Source organism: Octopus bimaculoides, chromosome 13, assembly GCF_046866305.1.
Source record: "Octopus bimaculoides isolate indiv1 chromosome 13, ASM4686630v1, whole genome shotgun sequence".
Lineage (NCBI taxonomy): Eukaryota > Metazoa > Mollusca > Cephalopoda > Octopoda > Octopodidae > Octopus > Octopus bimaculoides.
Window position 1 is genome coordinate 48,425,302 of NC_142940.1, and position 22,500 is coordinate 48,447,801.

Genomic DNA, 22,500 nt, shown 5'->3' on the forward strand with positions numbered 1-22,500 from the left:
CAATTTTTTTTCTCCGTGTTTTTCTCCTTGTCTCCGTATTCTTTCTGTTGAAGAGCGTAGCTCGAAACGTCAAAGACTTTCCGTATTCCCGAGCGTCATACTAATATATCCTTTTGTTATTTACACCACCTGTCCTCGTCTGTTGTTATTATTTGTATATTCTCCCATATATATATATATATATATATATATACAAGATGCCGACTCGTCTTTTTACGTTATTTGGTTTTGATCTCAGTCACACTGTATAGATTATATTTGTGTATATACCGAGAGACAAATAAGAGAAGAATAGTAAGTGCAGAGAGAGAATAAGGAGAATTAAAGAGAGAGACGAACGATTATGTGTTAAAAAATAAGAATTTCTGTGTGCTTGTGAGAGAGAGAGAGAGAGCAAATATGCATAAGACCATGTTTCTGTTTGTATCATGTGTCATGTTTTAGACAGAGACATACTGACTGAGAGAACACAATGTAGATAGAACATATTCTGAACGTGTTATTTTTTTTCTTTTATCTGTTTATTCAATTATTTATTCAGTCATTCTTTTATTTTAACTGACTTTAGTCTTCTAGAAATAATTAAAATGTCATGAATGTATTTCTACAAATTATATTTCAATACGTATCTGTCTCGGAATATATGCGTAAATTTGTTTATGCGGATATATGTTTTGATGCGTACATATATTTATGTGAGTATGTGAGTATGTGTGTGTGTGTGTGTGTGTGTGTGTGTGTGTGTGTGCGTATGTGAGTGTGTGTCTGTGCCTGTGCATGTAGGAGTGTGTGTGGGTATATACACAAAAGAATGCGGGCACACGCATTTATATAATCACATCTATACATATATATGTGAACAGCTCAATCATAGCTCTGTAGATCATTTGCGTATATACGTATGCACATACGTATGTATGTATATACATATATATATATATATATATATATATATATATATATATATATATATATATATATATATATATATATATATATATATATATGTATGAATATATATATATATATATATGTATATATGTATGTATGCATCAATGTATTTATATGTATATGCATGTGTATATGAGTCTTCATGGTAATGTCTGTATCAATTTTCTCTCACATTTTCTTTGGTTTATATTTTATTTTATATTTTATGTCTTTTTTAAAGCTGTAGCTAATGTCTTTCGATTGCTTTATATGCTTTGACTGTTTATATGTTACACACATATATAATATAATATATATATATATATATATATATATATATATATATATATATATATATATATATATATATATGTAAACACATACACACATATATGTACAAATATAATTACGTATATATATATATACATATTTACCTACATGTATATGTATATATATACAGACGAAAGTATATATGAGAGTGCGTGTGTTCATGTGTATATATATATATGCAATGCATGAATATATATATATATATATATATATATATATATATATATATATATATATATATATATATATATATATATATATATATATATATATATATATATATATATATATATATATATATATATATATATATATATATTTGCATTCATATATGAATATATATTCATATACATATAATATGAAAGCATTGACGTTTACAGAAAAAAATTGTAGCCAGCTATTAGGTAGCAGGAAAGACTTAATGAGCAATACATCATAAATTGCCTTTGGTTTGCTGTTGTTTACATATTTTATGTTTACATACACTATGTCATTTAGTGTTGTTCCTGTTGTGGGGTTTTTTTACAGTACACAGTAATGGAACCAGTACATTGGTCATATGTTCTTAAGTGATTCGTGTTCAATATTTGTTGATTAATTATATAGCTAGTATTGCTATTATTGCTTATACCTAGACAAAATTGGCCAATAATTCAAAGAAATATAACCAAATAAATATATATATATAGACATATCTATGTATGTATTTATGTATGTATCTATCTATCTATATAGATGTATATAGATATATAGATATATATATATATATATGTATATGTATATATATATATATATATATATATATATATATATATATATATATATATATATATATATATATATATACACACACACACATCTATCTATCGATCTGTCTACCTATCCATCCATTCATCCATCCCTCCATCCATCCATCTGTTCGTCTCTGTGCTCGTTCGTCCGTTCGTCGGTCGGTCGATCCGTCCTACTATCCATTTATTTATACATATATTTATATATATATATATATATATATATATATATATATATATATATATATATATATATATATATATATATACAGAGAGAGAGAGAGAGAGAGAAAGAGAGAGAGTGATAAAGAGAGAGAGGGAGATTTATGATAGATAAAGAAACTTGTGTACATGTGAGCATATATGTACAGGTGCATATATCTTTGTGTTTGTGTGGGGGGGGGGGGGGGAGTGTTTGTGCTTATAAATATCAGGCGTCACACTAACCGAGTCCGCCTTCACTGGGGAAAATGCCATCACAGGGTTGGCATTTCTCTTCCGGCCTGAGACCTAATTGTTATCTACAATACTGGAATTGGACGCATAATGGGTTACTATTTTCTAGTCTGTACCACCGCTGAGGGTAGCCATAATTATATCCAAGACTGGTTCTGGTCACCCACATGATATTAGTAAGGCTTTTCGCCGATAGAATTCAGACTACCACACATACGTATTGTCTCCTAGTTCTGCATTTGTGTGCCGTTGCAATTGCTGCCTATAAGAAAGTTTTGGTCCTGTGCCACTTCGATTCAAACCATTCTGAATAATTCCTCTCTTACCCCCTCTCTCTTTCTCTCCCCCTCACTCCTCTCTTTTTCTTTCTTCATTTGTCATATGTCCAATCTCCAGTACTCCGACAGACTACTTCGCCCAGTTAATCTGGTCGCTGACCATTATTGTCCTGCATTTGTTAAATTGCAACAATTGAACTAGAACATCAATAACGTGCAACTCATTAGTTTTTGAGCAGTTCGAAGTCCAGTGCCATCGTGGACCCTTGCTCAAGTTTCAACGAAGATAAGACCTCCACGAAAAGGCCCGCACCTTCTCATGTACTGAAAATACTCTGCTTTTTGTTATGGTTCTTTTAGCGTAACATTCTCAACAAAAGTTTTATCCTTCTAGTATTTCTCGCTGATGTATATCTTCATTTTCATCTCAGATATCAACTACCTCAATATCTATGTCATATCTGCTGGATTCCTATAAAATAAAACGCAGGACATTTTTTTTTTTTTTGCAGACAACTTTCGTAACTAATTCTATTATTAATTTCACTTTGTTCTTTACTCAATATTTTAGTAACCCTACACTCTATAATAATTATGTATTAGTAATAGAAGACACCTACTTCTACTACATTCGTAGTAAATGTAAATGTAATATTTCTCTGTTCGTCTTTTAGATATAAGTATTCTAAATACAGGCATCATTTTTCCTTGTGTCTCTTATCTAGTCAGCTAATTCACTTAACTTCCAGTGGAGAATATTCTAACTCTAGTTTATTACTTCAACCGCCAGGGTATTGTTACCGATCACCTGATTCTTGACATTTAGCTGAATTTAAATTATTAATCCAATACATCTACAATATTACTTCCTGACTGTTCCTTTTATTTCCCTATGTTATACACTCATCTAATTTCGCCTACGTATTTGTAAGTCTGTCTTATTTTGTTTTATATATATAATTCTCATATCTGTATTTCTACGTTTCACATATTACTAGTTTATTTTCTTATTAATATTTCTTTAAGAAAAAAAAAGCAAAACACATTGTATGCACTTCTTTATATAAGAACTTTATGCCAGTTTCCCTACTGAATCCATGTAACAAAGTTACAAGGTTTCTAGAAGACTGCCATCTGATAAAAAAAAAGAAACATATTAGGTAACACAGAAACGCGGGACATATCTAGGTGTTATCATCATCATCATCGTCGTCGTCGTCATCGTCATCGCCATCATTCTGTTCTTCTTCTTCTTCTTCTTCTTCTTCTTCTTCTTATTATTATTATTATTATTATTATTATTATTATTATTATTATTATTATTACTATTATCATTGTTGTTGTTGTTGTTGTTGTTGTTGTTGTTGTTATTTCCTTTGCACAGACATAAAGTGTTGGGGTTTGCATATAATGGAATGATAAAATAAAATAAGAAGTGTACACGGTATACATTAGAAGAAGGGAAGAATCCATAGTATATGACACTAGGAAAAGAGGGGGAAAACGTGATCGTGATGGAGGCGCTCTGATTCAGGAGGACCTCTAGGTATAATCAAGGAACCCAAACCATCCAATATAATCCTAAGTACCAAGGACGAGAGCCCACGCCAACTTTTATCTTCCGACTCACAGGTCTACACTAGAAGAGGTACTATCCACTCTTGCCATTTTCGTAACTTTCACCCACTTTTTCTTAAGTTCACTCGAGGACAGCATCTCCCTTTTCACCCTCACTTTCTTCTTCAAGTGAAACTTGAAAAAGTCGATGGGGTTTTTACCAAAGAGGAAAGTTTCTGTCCTCATTCCTTTCAGCCTCGACCACCAGACACCTTCTTTCGCCAAAGCCACCAGACAAAGGAAAGCTGTCTTGGCAGCCCGATTAAAGGAGGGCTGTAAGTCAATCATCATCATGGACACGGACGACACACGGATCTGTCCAACATGCGACAGCAGCTGTTCCAAATAACTCCACAATTCAGCAATGTCTGGACACTGAACGAGTGCGTTCAGAATGGTTTCGTCGCTCTGAGAGCACCTCGGATAAGCCCGTCTGACAGCAGAACCGTACCTGAAGAGTTTAACTCGAACTGATAGCATCCCCCCTCATCGGTAGCACTGCCAGGCCAAAGACATTTGAAAACTATCCATAACAGTCCCCGGATGGAAATAGACTTACCAGTTCGCCTTCATCGAAACCTAAGGTCTTCCCCAGGACGTCATCGTACTTCCCCGCTACTAATCCGTTGTAAATCTCTAAAGTGGACCATCCACCGATCCTATTGTCCGACTTGTAGAGTCCTTGACGACATTCTAAGTGCCAGACGCCCAGTCTCAGCCTATTCTTTACCCAGGACTGCAGCTCTGTCAAGGAGACGACCTGCGGAAAGGCGTGTCTCACAAACGGAGCCCACACACGTTCAACTTCTAAAAATCGCTGTAGGTGGAACAACATGAATGCATCTCTGCGCTTTAAAATCCACGGCATGCCCAAGCCGCCTCGCAAAGGAAGTTAGTAGCAAAGAAAATAAACAGGAGGCAAGGCACAACGTTCAGACGATAAATAATGACCGAGGCGATGTAGGGATTCTCCACCTCTACCCGACGTTTCAGGGACAACTTTCTCTTTGCCCATTTCTGCGTAAGAGAGGTCACCTTGTTCGTCACCTCGTCTCACTTCTTATCCACTTGGTGGTCGGGACCAGACCAAACCGCGATCAGTTTAACTGGTTCGTCAGTTCAGCGTGCCACGACGCCCTCCGACGCCATCGATCTGCCTCTCCAGGTGCCCAATCGCAATCCCACCGACTTGTCGACATTGATTTTAGCCACTGAAACCGATTCATATTCATTTACAATGGAACCGACCGTCTCCACTTCGGAGGCGCCTGACACCATGACAGTGACATCGTCCGCATATGCCCTCCCGAGTCCAATTTCGAAAGAGACGCCTTTTAAGTGTTCCAACTTCCACAGCAGTGGCTCGAGAGCCAGCTCGTACAGAAGTGGTGACAGCGGTCAGACCTGACTGACCGAACGTGCGATACTAAATGGTTCCGATAGGTGGCCATTTACTTTGGCCACCAGTCAGGTGTCGCTGTGCATTGCATCAATCCAGCCTCTGAAAACTGGTCATCTTTGATCTCATCTTTAACATTTCCTGTAAAGAATACGCTCAGTTGCGTCAAATGTTAGGAGCAGGCGCCTTTCTCTGTTCAATAGTCCCATGTTAATGGGATGAATACGCAAATATGTATAATTATAAGCAAATTCAGAGTACGATAATACAGAGATCAGCAACAGTCATTTTGGGTTGCTGACCATTGTAAGTGTTCGTTGGGGCGCCTTTATTTATTTTTTTTTTTCAACCGAATCTTCAACCAATATCCGAACCGTGCTATCTTACAACAATGGGGAATAAGTGTAAAAGTTTTCACAATTGGAAGTGTCGTGTTATCCTGCATCAGTGGTGAATGAATCAGTGATAAACGAAGCTAAATTTTCTAGATAATCGGGATAATTTACAAAAAAAAAATACTGTGAATACAACAGAATAATACTAAAGAAAGACGAAGTTCTGCACGGACCCATGGAACACTAGGCTGCGCTCAAATTCGTAATGAGAGTTTCTAATAATAATATATCTGAAATAAAATGACAATTATTTTCACGATAATTATAGAGGTGACGGCAATAGTGTAATCAATATTGTAGTAGTCCATTGATAACAGCAATAATAATAATAATAATAATAATAATAATAATAATAATAATAATAATAATAATAATAATAATAATAATGATAATAATAATAATAATAATAATAATAATAATAATAATAATAATAATAATAATAATAATGATAATAATAATAATAATAATAATAATGATAATAATAATAATAATAATAATAATAATAATAATAATAATAATAATAATAATAATAATAATAGCAACAAAAACAATGGCAATGCCAGAATCGTTGTTGATTTTTATCATTATTCATTTTCTGCTATGCGAAACGGCTTCATCCAGCTCTAATTAATAAAACTATGGCTTCATCGTTCTGTGCCAGCATCAGTATTATCAGCACCATCAACGCCAATATCTCCGGTAAGAACCTTTTATCGTCGTAGTCGTTGTCATCATCATCATCAGCAGCACCAACAGCAGCAGCAGCAGCAGCGGCGTCATCACCATCTGTAGCCGCTGCATAAACAGCAACCTCTTCAGGACCATTAACATCCTTGTTGCTGTTATACTTATTATTATTATTATTACCATTACTATCAACATTATCGTTCTTATTAAGATTATATATTTATATTTATCATTTTATCATTGCAATTGTTGTTATTGATATTTTTATTATTCTCGTGGTTGTAATTGAATTAAATGGGCTTAATTTAATAATTTTCGTGAACTCCTATTTAATTTTCGAGTCTTACAATTAGCTATTTCCATAAAATATTAATATTTAGTTTTCTTAATTTTTCTCATATTCCTTCTTTCCGAAACCTACAAAATTATATGCCTATTATTGATTTCTTTGATAAATACAACTTTTCACATAGATAGATAGAGAAGAATTGAGAATCTAACGTGCATGGTTTTAGCGTTTATTTCAGCGTTAAAAGTGAATTAAAAATATACATACACACACACAGACATATATGTATGTATGCATGTATGTATGCATGCATGTTTTGCATAATTGGATAGGAAGAGTAATAATTTCTTGGCCTGGCTATACTGGTTCGAGTTCATTCCGATACGGCAAAATCTGTTTATTAATTACCCATGTGTGTATGTTTATGACCTTCACTAAATGTCCTCATATTTCGGGTTTCGATTTCACTTCCTTATGCTATATTATTTTAGACTTATATATATATATATTTAAATGCTATTTATGTATGTATCTATCTATCTATCTATCTATCTATCTATCTATCTATTTATCTATCTATCTATCTATTTATCAATGTATTTACCAATCTATCTGTCTGTCTTGGCTGTGCGGTAAGTAGCTTGCTCCCCAACCACATGGTTCTGGGTTCATTCCCACTGCGTCTTCTACTATAGCCTCGGGTCGACCAAAGCCTTGTGAGTGGAATTGGTAGTCAGAAACTTAAAGAAGCCCGGCGTATATATGTATATGAATGTGTGTGTATATGTTTGTGTGTCTGTGTTTGTCTCCCCAGCATCGCTTGACCACCGATGGTGGTGTGTTTACGTCCCCGTAATTTGGCGGCTCGGCAAAAGAACATGTACTTATATATATGGTTGTAAATCGAGATATTTATGCACATACACACGTATGCATTCAGAGCATCGTGCTTGTGTATATATGAGCGTTTAATCGCGATCCTTTAATATGTTATGCATGCGTATGAAAATTTATATTTTCGCATGACAACAAATTATCTCATACCAACGCTGATTTATATGAGATTTATTTATTCATAATTATACAGTATCTCCAAGTCGAATAAGTCATGTGTATATACATATGAATATATATATATATATATATATATATATATATATATATATATATATATATATATGTGTATATATATATATATGCATACATACTATCATATACCTGCGGGTGTGTGTGTGTGTGTGTGTGTGCGTGAACAGAAATAGGAGATTACGTGCAACATCAAAATATGCAACAATATAGAGACGAAAAATAAGTTAGCGGTAAACTCAGCAGAGCCGAGTCTTCCAGACTTTCAGTAATAAATGTCATTGTCCCCTCGTAAGTGACAGATATGATTTATATCTATTTGTCAATGGGTTTGTCATATGATACGACTTCTGTTTAGAAAACGACCTACGACATCACTCAGGTAATTGCTCTGTTTCATCGCAGACAAGTCACTATAGCAACATCTGAGAATTATTTTCTGAAAATCTCACATTGATGACAAATGCATCAGGTTGCGGTATAAATCACCAAGCTTCATACGTCAGTAGTCTAATCAGTTTTATGCATATATTCCTGCATATATACACACATACATACGTATATATATATATATATATATATATATATATATATATATATATATATATATATATATATGTGTGTGTGTGTGTGTGTGTACATGAGTACGCACTCCTACATGAATACGTATTCATATACATGCATACATAGATATATATATACATAGACATATATCTGCATATACACGTGTATCCAGAATGTCTGAAACGAATAATATATACACATTATATATATATTACACAGACACACACACTCATATATATATGTATAACAACTGCTTGTGCTTTACGACTGAGTATATGTATATGTATACGTGTATGCGCATTTATGCTTGTGTCAGCGTTTTTGAAACAACCGATGGTTATTAGTACCCATGCGAGCAAAATAGTATTTAAATGGGATCCAAAGGTAAAAAAAAAGAAAAACAGTTTGAGAACCATTGGTTTAAAGCACCCACATGGGTCTATCATTACTGTGCTGTTTTTCTAGTATGAAGTTGTCTAACAGCTGATATTTCGGGTTTAGTCGCAGACGACTCAGCTATGCAACAGATTTTGGCGGACGTAAAGGACATGGACTGCACCACCCTTTCAGGGCCCCCCCCCCCAACAAAAACCCACCTTTTCAGCTGAGGAGATTCTGAATCTGCAAAAAACAAATCGGCTTTTCAAAATCTTAATTCTTCCCACTCTGAATTTGTTATTTTTTTAGATTTTTTATTTCTTTTGTGGTGGGGGCGAAATACGTTGTAAAATACGGAGATCATGATTTTGAAAAAAAAATTTGCAAAATTTCAATAAATAAATAAACACCCCACCCATCCGCCAGTACATCTGTGACAGAAAGTGAACATGTTATGGTTGGGGGTCTTTTGGAATTAAGAGTGGTACGTAAAAATTAGTTTTTTTGCACAAACACGCAGGACAACAAAATGAAATTACATAAATTTTGTTTTCGTTTTTGGTAATTCGCACTTAGAAAGTGGATCTTAGGTTTGGCTGTTGTTTCTAGGTTGTCGGACTTTCCGTTTGGAGTGTACTTAATCGAAATTTTTTGAGAATCCCCAAAAGACGTTTTCAAAATTTTAATTTTCCACCTCTCTCCACCATTCTGGCTAAGAAAAAAATGGGGTGGGTGAAATTAACATTTTGAAAACGTGATTCGTCGTTTAGCTGCTGTTTCTAGCATGTCGAATTTTCTGCTTAGATACTTTTTATATGTGCTATTTTAGTAGGAGAGGATAGGTAGATAGATAGATAGATAGATAGATAGATAGATAGATAGATAGATAGATAGATAGATATACTCGACCACTTCAGTGCCTGCATCCTATGGATAATATAGCTTTTTTTTTTGTTTTTCAAGGAGGATTTCTCGAAGTAAAACCGTACGATGCCAAATATAATGCCGCAAACGTGCAAACATTTCATAATAATATAAAACAATGGAACTGAGTTCCCCACAAAAAGAAAAAAACAAACAAAAACGAGAGGAGTATGAATCGAAGATATTTTTGCCAGCTTCCTCACACGAGGGTCTCTTTAATACTATTATCTGCTGTTCACCAAACACACGTACCTACATACTAACGTGTATTAGAAAACTCCATATAGGTTTGTTATGAAAATAACATTCGAGGGAAATAGAGAGAAAGAAAATATTCTCAACGTGTGGAACATTACATGTAAATCGGACACGGTTTGTTTAAGACATTTGCAATAGCGTTCCTCTTAAATAGAAACACTGTTTGTTTATAAATATATATGGCAGATAAGACAGATATATGATTCCAAATTGAGAACTACGTAAGGGAATTACAAAGCGTCCACTCGCGCACGCGCGCACAGGCATACACATAATCACGCACATATACACATGCTCACGCATACATGTATGCTTCTATGTGTATTTCTGTATAAGTATGATCCCTAAGCATGCATACATGCAAAAGTATGAGCGTTTTTTTCATCATAACATTCGAGTGCGTGATTGTGCATTCGGGAATATTTCAATGTGATTTTGGTTACCGTATGCTTGATTTGTATATCTTTTTCTTGGGATTTTTATTATCTTTATTATTATTATTATTATTATTATTATTATTATTATTATTATTGTTATTATTATTATGTCGACTATAAATATTCGATAATTTGATTGTGGGTATGTGTGTATATGCCTTGCCATGGGTGTGGGTGCGTGTGTTTCTCTGCTCGTGCCTGCTTGTATCTCAATGCGTTTGCAAATGTTGCTTGTGTATGTATGTGCATGTTTTAACTTATCATTTACAAATATTTGCCTTTTTTCCGTTCTACACTCGTGGTGAACTCACATGTATTCCTTTATGATTTTGTACATATACATATATACACTATCAGACATCATATTGACACACAGGTTCGAAAATGGCACACGATGATTCTTTTATATTTGCACATATATGCATATATATATATATATATATATATATATATATATATATATATATATATATATATATATATATAAACACATGTATAGATACATATATACACATATACATAGACACAGATGTATACGTATGTAAATGTGATGGTACACTTACACCCCCGTGCATGTTATGTATTTACTGAGATCATCAATAATCTATAATAGATTAACAGCTATAAATAGATCGTGGTTGAGGCAAGAGTAGAAGAAGTGTGGTTTAAGTAAACAAAAACATCATTTTACATCACCCACAGCATAAAAAATAAAAATAAGAAGAATAATCATAAATAGTAGAAAACATCACATACGAAATAGCAAACATCACTTTACTGAACAACAATACAGAAATTCAACAGCACGTCCCTTATAGAGCGCAAATCAGGATCAGATCAAACATAATTATAGCAAAACCGTCATAAGAAGAAATATAGATTTTAAGTCCCAACACCTAAACGATAACAAGACATGCAAACAAAAGCATCCCATTAAATGGAACTAATCTATAATAATCTAAAAAGAAATATACTCTGAGATGGAAAATAATCTGAACAATCATAAGAATAACATAAGTAGCGAGATTCCAAATGAATTATTTTAAATTCAATGTCTATTTATAGAACTTTAACCAATGATATTAATAAAATATATATTTTTGTAAAATATAATTATTTCTCCTTTATTTCGTCTTTATAATCACTTTCCTTTTACCTTCTGTCTACATATGTACCCTTATTTTCATCTCTCTCTCATATCCCTCTCATAACGTCTCTTTTTTCAATATATAGCAAACACACATACACATACACACGAATATATAAACGAGTGCACGTACACATACAAATAATATATATATATGAGCATATAGATACACAAATACACACGCATATATATATATATATATATATATATATATATATATACATATATATATATATATATATATGTATATAAACACACACACATATATATAACTGTATCTACGCATGCGTGTATTTGTATTGGTCTGTATATATGTTTGTGTGTTTATGTGTATGTGTATGTATATATATATATATATATATATATATATATATATATATATATATATATATATAAATATATATATATATATATATATATATATATATATATATATATACATATATATACAACTATACATATACATATATATATATACATATATTTATGTATATATCAACCCAACAAAATTTTTTTTATGTATACATATATATGCGCATATATATTTACATATACAAATATATGTATATATATATATATATATATATATATATATATATATATATATATATATATATATATATATATATATATATATGTATATATATGAACATGTACGTATGCATGTGTGTATATATGTATGTATGCATCTATGTGTGTATTCATGTATGTATATATATATAGGTATATGTATATATATATATATATATATATATATATATATATATATATATATATATATATATATGCATATATGCATGTATATATCTAACAAACTAAATATTTAATTTCATTATTTGCTTCTCTCTGTGCATTTCTATTTTCATTGAATCCGTCCTTTATTTTTTTCCTTGTCGAATTTTCTCCATCTTCATCTCTTCCTACACATAATGATATATCGGATATATTTGAATATCTCAGTCAGATGGTTTTGTCTATTTTCAATGCGTCACATAATCTTCATCAACATCGCTGCAGCCACCATCTTCCTCTCCCCCACCTTCACCAATATCATCGTCATTATCATGTTTATCAGCATAAGCATCATTCCACAAGTGATCATTGTTATCATTATCGTCTTCATCGTCGTCTTCGTTTTTGGTCGTCGACATCATTATCATCATCATCATCATTATCATCATCATCATCATTATCATCATCATCATCATTATCATCATCATCATCATTATCATCATGATCAGTATCATCATCATCATTATCATCATCATCATCATTATCATCATCATCATCATTATCATCATCATCATCATTATCATCATCATCAGTATCATCATCATCATCATTATCATCATCGTCATCATTATCATCATCATCATCATCATCATCATCATCATTATCATCATCATCATCATTATCATCATCATCATCATTATCATCATCATCATCATTATCATCATCATCATTATCATCATCATCATCATTATCATCATCATCATCATTATCATTGTGGTCGTCATCGTCGTCTTCGTCTTTGGTGGTCGTGATCGTTATCATCACCATCATCTCCATCCTCATCACCGTCATCACAATTAATGTAAGGTTTGGAAAACAAATTATTTGGAAAGCAAATACATTAATCTAGTAAAACACAAGAATGACCGCGTGTAGGTTACTAGCTATGTTTTTTGAAAGGCACACTCACGCCCACAGGCTCACACACATACACAGCAACAAGTAAAAATGCACACACACGTGGACGCATACAGACATGTACACAACATACACCACCTAAACTCAACAAAAAACCCAACGCAGACACACTCTGACAATCGAACATGCACAAAGTCATGAAATATGACTGACTCTAAAATTATGAGGCTGATGATGATAAACTCGTATAACACATTTGAATATGTAAACGTATAAATATATCTAACGTATACAAATATTGGCTTATAAAGCCTTCAAAATGTATTATTAACCTAATGTTCTATGTTTTCTCTGTTTCTCGAATCTCGATTTATATATATATGTTAAGATAATCTATCAATGACTGTGGAGAAGAACGTCTTGGGTTCATTTGCAAATAGGGTGACAGACACATCATTCACTGTCGTAAATAGTTTCATTGTAACTAGGCCAGCGTAATTAATAGCTTAGTTTGTCAGCTCGTTTCATCATGAACGTACGGTCGCTTTGGCATTGCTCTATTCATAGTTAATTAATAGGCTATAGCAGCTTTAGTATGACATTATGATACTCGGATTATTTTGTACAAACATACTTATGATTACATCTTATATTTAGCTCGCTCCTAGGATATAATAACAAAATTAATAAGGATATAGCATAATAATAATAATAATAATAATAATAATAATAATAATAATAATAATAATAATAATAATAATTTCCAACAAGTATGGACTTGAGAGAACAAAAAAGTTGTACGAACATAAATCTGAAGGCATCATCGAAAATGATAGTGCAAAGATCCTATAGGATTTTATGATTCAATGTGACCATGAGATAGAGAATAGGAAGCCAGACATAGTCTTAATTGCGAGAGAAAACAAACTATGCTGGATCATAGATATAGCATGCCCAGCTGACAACAAGGTATGTGATAAGGAAAAAAGAAAGTCGACAAATGTGACAGGTTATCTTGGGAAGTTAAGCAGTTGTGGTCAATGAAAAAGGTGGTAGTAGTACCAATAATTGTCGGAGTCCTGGGAATAGAGGAGGAGGAGGAGGAGGTGGATGGGCAGCAGCAGCAGTGCCGGCAGTAACAGTATCAGCAGTAGCAGTACCAGCAGTAGCAGTAGAGAGAAAATGGCAATAGGCAAAGTTTGGTAATGTAATCAAACTACAGCTCTGTGTGACTGGAGGACATTTTTTTGCCGAACACAGGCCTTAATTTCATAGTATCTCAGTTTACATGATATCTTTTTTCTGTAAAGATAACAGACTATTTGCAAAAGCTATGATTTACTAAGGTGCGTATCAATCACATGGACCGACACTGAATTAGGATAGCGTTATCTCGGATCATTACTGTGGATTACTCATGCTGACTGCTTTCATACAACTTACGCACAGTTACGCTTAAAAGGTAGATGGTTAAAACTAATACCTAGAAAGATTCTTCAACCTATGTCGTACTTTTACGAAAATGAAACTCAAGAAGAGGAAGTAGCAACGCTGTAACAAGAATGGCGATGACGTAACGGTATATACAGAATGGAAATAAATTGAAATGTCAAATAATCTCAAAATAAAATAAAATGGACGATTAACGAAATATATATAACGAAACGAGACATTAATGTATTTTAGAGATTACTTAAAATTATTCCATAGATGTGTGCGAATAAGTGTGTGTGTGTGTGCGTACGTTGCTTTATGGCCAACGAATAGAAGAGGAGTTTGGAATGCTTGTTGTAGCGGATGTGGTTTTCTATCCTTTTCTACTCTTGGCACAAGGTCGAAATTTTTGGGGAGCGGAGCAGTCGATTAGATCGAATCCAGTACGCAACTGGTACATAATTTATCGACCCCGAAACGATGAAAGGCGGAATTTGAACTCAGGACGTAGGGGCAGACGAAATACCGCTAAGCATTTCGCCCGGCGTGCTAGCGTTTCTTATTTATTTATTGCCCACAAGGGACTTAACATAGATGTGACAAACAAGGACAGACAAACGGGTGAAGTCGATTACATTGACCCCAGTGCGTAACTGGTCCTTTATTTATCGACCCCGAAAGGATCAATGGCAAAGTCGACCGCGACGGAATTTGAACTCAGAACGTAACGGCAGACGACAAACCGCATAGCATTTCGCCCGGCGTGCTAACGTTTCTGCCAGCTCGCCGCCTTGGATGTGGTTTATATATTGAAAGTGAAACTCAGAGTTTGTGTCTCGGTGGTGAATTTCATACCAATGCGATCTCCACCCTCTCTGTCTCTCTCTGTCTCTTTCTCTCTCTCTCTCTCGCTCTCTCTCTCTCTCTCTCGCTCTCTCTATCTATCTGCCTGTCTGTCTGTCTAGCTGTCTGTCAGTCCATCTATTTATCTATCTATCTAGCTAACTATCTATTTATTTATTTGTCCGTTTCTCTGTCCACCTATCTGTCTTGTCTATCGATCTATCTAAATCACAAGAACAACAAAGGCTGTGTTGACATCAGAAATAGTACAAGCAGCTTGTCAGTTCCATATTAAGGTCAACTAAATTCCTAAGCCCAGCTGAAGAATCTACTCCCACGACTTTCCCATAGTTTTGCTAATAGACATTCACAGATAAAACATTTTAATGAGAAATAGTAGTTGAGGTCTTTCGATTTCCTATCTGATCTTTCTCCCAGACCAACCAAAACTATTATATTAAATATAATTTGTTTTTATTAATATTTAACTGATATTAATATAGTACCTAGGTTTGTGAGCGAATTATTTACATGGAACAGGGAAATATGCAAATTTTCAACACATTTCGTTTAAAAATTATTTTTTATTGTTACGTTATTTTTGATTGGAAACCATTATGATCACAGACTTCTTGTTCGTCTTCAAAATTATTTTGATATGATTGTATATTAAAAAGTAATCTTTAAAATAATATTTTCTTGTTAATTCCATATCTCGTGTGGTCAATTGTGATCAATGTGAGATATTAATCAATATAACAGGTTTTGAATACTGAATGGTTCAAATGATATTGAGGTGGGTTCTATAACATTAGATATAAGATGGGAACCAGCGGAAGCAGCTCCACCAAAGAGCTTCTGAAATGACATGTTCCTTTCGCAAGCATGTTTTCCGTGTTTCGAGTCCGCTGCCAGTCGTCTTGGGAAAGTAACATTTTGTTAGCCTCGAGATCTCGTGGGTGGAATTTGGGTAAATGCAAATTGTCTGAAAGACTGTTAAATTACTACGTTGTTCCGCGCTGGTTCCGCATAAGAACGGGAGTAGATTATTCAGCCACGTCTATGCTAATACAATGAAACCGACATTGCAGTTGCTCGAACTACTCAGCACTCTTCTTTCTTCAGAAATTGTAACTGCGATCCATTTTAATTTAAAACACACACACACACACACACACACACACACACACACACGCACACACACAAGACACGTGTGTGTGTGTGTGTGTGTATGAATGTATGCATGTGTGTACAGCCTTTATACATTTATGTATACGATGTATAGTAATTTACACTTACATACATATATTCACTTATATGCTTCTACGCCATGTATAGCGGTTGTTCCATTAGAAAGGTAGCATTTAAATATTTCAAGTAATGGACATAGAGTACACCCCACCCTCACAACCATTTCGGCACAACACGCGAAAGTCCACACGAACATAAAACAAACATACACTAAGCATGTATGTGTATGTGTCTGATCATATATATATATATATATATATATATATATATATATATATATATATATATATATATATATATATATATATATATATATATATATACAGTTGAAATTTACAGAAAAACAAAAGACGGAGATAAACAACATATATATATATACATATATAAACAGATTTAGGTCTGTGTGTGTATTGTGAATGTATAAATACAAACAGGTATAAGTATATAAGTGTGTTTCTGTATGTGAGTGTGAATATATATGCATATCTTGCATATGTAAGCTTTTGCAAGTACACACATACAAATTCTTGTTTCTATTCCATTTATCAACTTATAGAAATTTTTATGAAGAACTCGCTAAAGAAAAACAAAACAGCAACATTTGGTATCCAAGCCACCAATTTGTCGTTGCTTTTAGCCTTTTGGCAGAGATACTTAGGAAGAACTCTGCTAGTTGCATGATTGTAACATAATTTCCGTTCTGCTGTTCTTCAACAAAAATTTTGACAGGCGAACACAGCGCTAAACGAGACGGTGAATTTAAAATTTCGCTCATGTGACATCTACAGCTTTCAACGAACAATGTATGATATTTGCTGGTGTTTTTGCTCAATTAATATAATACTAAAGAAAACCGGCGTTTGCTGCTTTCAACTGTAAACATTCGACAGGGTGTATGAAACTATTTACTTTCGTAGTTTTCTATACGGTTTTCAAATTCGCTTCAAGCTGTACAGAATACAATAAACTTAACGTAAATAAGGAAAACTACACAAGAGCGTATGTCTGAGAGCCTATGAAAAGATGGCAGTGGTTTTAGCATTGGTGCTTTGGTTGTGAAAGAAATAAGAGCGGGAGAAGAAGAGGTGAAGGAATTTTTACATCATTTAGTCTTAGTGAGACATTGTAGGCATGCCGGTTAGCTTTAGTGAGAGTATTCAGAAATTGGCTATGCAGCTTCTTCGTGGATACGCGATGGGACTGTAAAAGATGTGATTGTTTACCATCTTTATCTCAGAGTACTCCCTCATTTCTTAAAAGATGCCAAATACACTGGAATATATATTAAATGATAAAGTATATATGGGTAAAAGACGGGGATTATGTTCGAATTTCTCAGAGGAAATAATATTTTTCTCACGATTTGTTCGTGTTTTTGCCGTCTTCTCTACCATTCTTAGATTTTCAAGACGAATCCTAAATATAACCCACAAGGGTAGATTTTTGTCAGTTTGGTGTCTAAGACAGGGATATTCTGGCATCTGTTGTGTTCTGTCCTTAATTGGCTCTCGCTCGTTCCACTCCAACAAGAGAGAATGTATGCATCTATATATACGAGCAGGAAGGAATTTCAACCATGTTTCGTGGTCTGCTACCACAACAGCTCCTTTATAGGATCCAGTTAGCTGAAGACATCATCAGGAGGAACCACGTTCGGTTTCGGCCCCTACTCCTCTACCGTTTTGACGTGGCGGGGCCACCCCCTTTCGGAGGTGTCTTCAGCTCTGGTGTTGGGTGCATGTCTTCTTTCACTGTTTGTGACTGTTCTAATTCAACTATGGAATATATATATATATATGTCTGAAATTACACAAATGACGAAGGAACAGGAAATTATGCAATGCATTTCATTAGCTTACAGCTGCTACTGCTGCAAATGAAGTGTACCCAGAGTGTAGCACACTACATCTTCTATCAGAAACAGCTGTAAAAATATTAATTTCATTGCACAATTCCCGGCCCCTTTGTCATTTATTTAATTTCACATCACGCTCTCTCTACACATCGCTTTATTCCGAATAATACGTATATTTAGTTCTAACACCAGGATATTAGTATCGCTATGCATAAGCAGAACATTAATATATATATATATATATATATATATATATATATATATAATTATAAGATCTGGTAATTAGTCATATATTAATATATTAATTAATATCGATTAATTATCAGGGGGCCAGCACATTTGAAAGAATCAAACAGATTCAGAAATATTATCTACAATCTCAGGGGATTAAGGTACATTTTAAAAAATAACGTAGACCACTAACGTGGACGATTAATGCGCTAGAAATAGATCACATGTTGTGTCTATTAAGACCTAAAAAGTTCTCAACATGAAATATAGCTGCTATATTTCATGTTGAGAACTTTTTAGGTTTTAATAGACACAAAATGTGATCTATTTCTAGCGCATTAATCGTCCACGTTAGTGGTCGACGTTATTTATATATATATATATATATATATATATATATATATATATATATATATATATATATATATATATATATATATATATATATATATATATATATATATATATATTGTGTTTGAACCTGCCAAGACATTAATAGTAAATATGCTAATATTCTTTCCACATCTTGCTGTAATTGTCGCAAATAACGAATTTTTATTCGTTGGCGAGCACAAGTACCGATCAGCAACCAGTTTGATCGCTAAAATTATAAACAAATGGTAGTGCCTTGGTATAGGCTCAAAGCTCTGATGAGACACATGATGAATCATTGAGGGCTCAGAGAATTCTCTGCACTCTCTTACGACGCACACCGCAGCGATAAGTATATTTTGCGTGAGACTTGCTTAGAGGTATTAGTAACATTAAAAATACATATACTAATATTCCCTCTAGATCCCGCCACGCTATGTACCCAGTTATGTATCTATGTGTACATGTAGATGAAGGTATGTACATACATGTAAATATATATGCATATACTCATATATTGATTATATATATATATATATATATATGCATACTCGACGATCTAGTAATTAAATTTGAACGCACTTCAACGTACTTCCTATTTCAAACATAAATATAGGCAATTTGAGCAGAACTTTTAGAGATTTTTGGTAGATACTCTTTAAATTACAATGAAGGCTTTTAACTAATGATGTAAATCTGTTTTATATTTGAAAACAACACCAGTGGATGGACTAAATATTTACTATTGCGAACATGTACAGTTTCGTTTCTGAGATCGAATCCCGCTGTAGCGCAAATTCGCATTTTAATTCTTAAAGGATCGATAAAAACTAGACAGGTAATGGGGTTGAAGTAATCGATTATATCCTCCTCTTTCATGTCTAACCTTTTACAAGTTTCAGAAATCGATAGTTCTGACGCTGGATGAGTTGATAGCATATCGTTTAGACGCCAGATCATGTACTTACATCGATGTTATATCCAAGATACAACAACAAAAGAGGTTGGCTGCCTAATAAAATGTAATGTAGTGAGAAGATGAAAGTAGAACCAACTTTGTGGCAGAGGTGGATATTGTTTCCGTAAGTTATAATGACGAGTTCATTTGATCCTCTATTGAGATCTTGCGAACATTAAGTGATGTCGAATCTAACGGAAGATGTATTGCTAGATTCCAGATATATCGCTTTTTATATCCCTCGGTATAATCATGCATTCATTCGGACATCCAAAGAAAGCACACGTAAAAATAAATACATAGATTCATACATATATGCATATGTGTCTATGTGTATGTATAGGTATATACTCATAAAAGGAGAAATGGGAGACGAATATATAGAGAGAGAAAGAGAGAAAGATATACATAGATGTGAACAGGGTAACATAAATGTTCCGATTTTGTGTTGTTACAATCCGTAAAGAGTACGCGTTTCATTGTAAATTTAATTTCTATTTTACATATACACCAAGGTCAACTTTCACTTTCATCCTTTCGGGGCCAATAATGTATGTACCAGTTGTGCACTGGGGTCGATGTAATCGATTTAACCGCTTCTCCAAATTACAGGCCAAAATTTGAAATGAATTATCTTTCACTAGTCGGGAAATGGTGGAGGTACATAGCCTAGTAGTTAGAGAAGCGGACTTGTGGTCGAGGGATCGCGGTTTCGAATATCAGACCGGGAGATGTCTGTGTGTTTATGAGCGAAACCCCTCAGCTCCACGTGGCTCCAGCAGAAAGTAAGGGCAAACTTCTGCTGACTCTTTCGCCACAATTTTCTCTCACTCTTTCCTCCTGCATGTAGCAGCTCACCTGCGACCGACCGGCGTTCCGTCCAGATGACGAACCTATACGCCAGAAGCGATTATATATAAAAGAGTGCGTGTGTGTGTGTGTATGTATACATATGTATACGTGTATACATATGTCTATGTATAAATATATGCATACATATATACATACAAAACTGTCCGATTAAAAGGAACGTGAAACTCCGAGTAACAGTTTTTTGTTATATTTCTGCTGCTTTTAAATAATATATATATATATATATATATATATATATATATATATATATATATATATATATATATATATATATATATATATGTATGTATGTGTGTGTGTGTGTGTGTGTGTGTATGTATGTATATCATTATTCAATTTTATTTTAAGATTTCTCGCTAATAGAGAAAGAACCGGTTTCTAACCTAAATTCAAGGCTCCTTCATTAGAGCTTCAACATCAACAACAGGGTATGTATGTATTTCTGTAGGTTTGTATGTCTGTATTTATATATGTATGCACAAAATTTTTGACATGCGAATTCACTCAGAAGGCATTGATCCGCCCAGAATTATAGTAGAAATCCTTGAAGACCCTTAACTATTGTGCCGCGCAGTGGGACTGAACTTGAGTGTAAATGATTGCAGAGTGAGCTTCCAAACCGCGTAAAACTACCTGCCCTCATATCAAAATGGTATAACAGCTTTACGGAAAGTGTCGAGCCGTGGATCTCAGAACGGGTGCAACGTGGATGTGAAGCACATCTGTGAAGTACGTCTCCGTGTCTAAGGTAACGTACGCCAGGCCTCTGACAAGCACTCAGAGGCAGATGGATTAAATTTAAGTGGAAAACTCGATTCATGGCTTATCGTTTTACTGACGACGGAATTGTAATTCAAGCAATTTAGTGAACAATATTAATGAAACACTGTGGCGTTCTTTACATCTTTACAGTTGAGCTTAGAAAAAAATCTGGTGCAAAAAAGAAACACGTAGGGATTGGGTTAGTCTTTGTGTTTCTTTACTGGTCAAAGTAAGTTACATATACAACACCTGATGTCAAGCACTTGTGACTGATATACAGGTCAAACACCGTTCACCATGAAACA